This window comes from Suncus etruscus, chromosome 15, assembly GCF_024139225.1.
Source record: "Suncus etruscus isolate mSunEtr1 chromosome 15, mSunEtr1.pri.cur, whole genome shotgun sequence".
NCBI lineage: Eukaryota > Metazoa > Chordata > Mammalia > Eulipotyphla > Soricidae > Suncus > Suncus etruscus.
The window spans coordinates 38,929,667-38,932,577 of NC_064862.1; the positions used below are offsets into that span (position 1 = coordinate 38,929,667).

General features: G+C 41.0%; 1 non-coding gene across 1 annotated transcript; it reads left to right on the forward strand.

Moving 5' to 3' along the window:
- Positions 1 to 2,418: 2,418 nt before the first annotated feature.
- LOC126031738 (U1 spliceosomal RNA) lies at positions 2,419 to 2,581 on the forward strand. The gene has a single exon (XR_007503568.1). It is a non-coding gene; the product is annotated as a U1 spliceosomal RNA (small nuclear RNA).
- Positions 2,582 to 2,911: the final 330 nt, after the last annotated feature.

The following is a 2,911-nucleotide window of genomic DNA, read 5'->3' on the forward strand; positions in this document are numbered from 1 at the left end:
GACTAAAGGTATTTATCTCTATGAAATACTGACTTTATACTTTCTTTAGCTCACAACTACAGTAAACTTTTTCATATATATCAAGAAATTTCAAGTGTGCATTTCTGGTAGAATAATTGTCAGGGTATTTTTTTTTACAGTAAATGATAAAGGAAGCATCCTAGCTCCAATTATCATTTTAATATATTTCATTGCTGTTTCCTGTTACAATATGTAATATACTCAAGATAATATTTGAACAATCTTCTTCTCTATCTCTTATCCTCTTGAGAGTAAGGTGATTTGCAGAAGGTAGATTACTTAAAATATTGAAATATCCTACTGCTTTCTTTTGACAGTCCACTTATGTTTTAAGCACAACACAAATCATAAAATTTTAAGTCCTATTTGTGTCACTTTTCTTGGGAGTTTTACTGAGTGGTTTATTGAAAACAGAATAAAGAAAAATATTTTGCTTATCTGCTCATATGCCGGTATCACATTCCCAATTTTATAAAAGCAAAACTTGCCTTATGCAAAAGTATTATTTTATTTTCAACAAATGGGAGAGCCCAGGTTATTCATGCATGGCATTAAGAAAACTATAAAATGTCTAGAATTTAATTACTCTTAAATCTTGAGATTCCACCACCTTCTCATTATTGCCTTGTTCCTTTGATTATGCTATAAAATATATCTTTTAATTTTATAATTTTTCACAATAAAATTTTCAGGTAACACCATATATTGTTATTTGGCTGGTGGGTATGGCATGCTAGCACTATATCATGTCAAAAGAACAAGAATATTTGCAACATTGTATACTGCTGAAAAGGGAAGTCAACCCCACCTCCACCAACCTTGGCAGATGCCCCGCCCTTAAGGAAGTCATCACTACCTCAGCCCCACCAATAACTCGTTTTACCTTGGCGGATGTCCCGCCCTTAAGGAAGTTCCACCTTTACCCCTACCTCACCAATGATTCGTGTTACCGTAGCAGAAGTCCAGCCCTCAAGGACTCTCCTTCCCCTCCCACTTCCCATTTTATATAAGGAGGGAACTTTTTGTCCCTGTCCTATTCTGGGGACACATTGACCCTGGCCATTCCGAATGGTCAGTATTAAAGCACTTTTTAGAGCATTTTCTGGGACCTCAGCCTCTTCATTTCTCTGCGTCGGGCAGCTAGATTAGGACGCCCAGACCTTTCATTTGGCAAGCCAGCCAGGAGTCCTCATCCTGCCCTGAACAGAGCTATGAACAGGTGGCCTGGTGAGTTCTGATGTGTGTGTGTGTGAGCGCGCTTTGATTCGTGTCTGTCTTAGTCTAAGATTATGTTGTATTCTGTGACCAGTGGGAAGCAGACTTTGTGGTGGCTTAGTGGCTGAGGTTATGAGTTCCCTACTCGACGTGGAAACCAAGTAGTAGCAGACTTTGTATCACAGGAGGGTTAGAGTCCCTCGCGTGACTTAGGGATCTCCCACCTGATGTGTTTCCAGGTGTGGGGTCCCCACTTGACGCGTATTCCAGGTGGCGGAGGGAGCTGACGAGCTCTAATACTGCTATAGGTCACGACCCTGGTGGTACCCCAGGGGATCAGTAAGAGCAGCGGGAAGACGTTCCCGGGCTGCTGGGAGAGGTTGTCTGCCTGTGATTTGTGGAGATCAAGAACTTGGTTGTTATTGGCGCCTGGACCTTTCACTGACATTAACTCAAACAACTAACTTTTTTTTTTTTTTTTTGGTTTTTGGGTCACACCTGGCGGTACTCAGGGGTTACTCCTGGCTGTTTACTCAGAAATAGCTCCTGGCAGGCACGGGGGACCATATGGGACATCGGGATTCGAACCAACCACCTTTGGTCCTGGATCGGCTGCTTGCAAGGCAAACACCGCTGTGCTATCTCTCTGGGCCCAAATAACTAACTTTTTAAAGAGGAAACAAGTTTGGTGAAACCAGTTTTCTCTGGTATCAGTATGAAAGGCTTTACCTTGAGGAGCAGAATATTTCATGGAGTCACAAAATAGAAATTCTCTGGGCTTCAGAAAAATACCAGAATCAAAACCCAAGTAAACAAACAAAAAACTGCATAATTCACTGAGGTTTTTATATTACAAGTCTCTGTGTGTTGACCTCTGTCTATAGTTTTACTCCATTTTCTTTTGGTACACTGGCCTTTTTCTGCTTCAATTCAATGAAATGAAATGCAGCCAACCCATTGTTTCACATAAGGTGCCTTGGTAACTCTAAATCCCAAATGATCCACATGAATTACTTCCAGAGAAGTTTGGTGGAGAGATTCAAATAGCTGCCAAAAATCTCGCTGCAGTGTTCAGTGATAAAAATGACATTGACTTCCAAAGGCAGTCAGTAACTCAATGGCCACACCAAATCCCATTAAAATCTCATGCTCTGAGGAGCAATTCTAAAATTGCAAAGTACAATACTTACCTGGCAGGGGCGATACCATGATCACAAAGGTGGTTTCCCCAGGGTGAGGCTACCCATTGCACTCCGGGTGTGCTGACCTCTGCGATTTCCCCAAATGTGGGAAACTCGACTGTGTAATTTGTGGTAGTGGGAGACTGCGTTCGCGCTCTCCCCTGATAAAAATAAAATAAAATAAAATAAAATAAAATTGCAAAGTTCTAAGGTCACTAATAGATAGTCACCCTTTTCAACCCATATTAGTTTACATTTTACTTATTTATTTATTTTGCTTTTTTGGGTCAGTCCTGGCAGCCCTCAGGGGTTACTCCTGGCTCCACTCTCAGAAGTTGCTCCTGGCAGGCTCTGGAGACCATATGGGATGCCAGGATTTGAAACAATGACCTTCTGCATGAAAGGCAAACGTCTTACCTCCATGCTATCTCTACAGCCCCTTTTTATTTGATTTTTCTTAGTTTACATTTTATTAATTGAAATATTATTTTTGT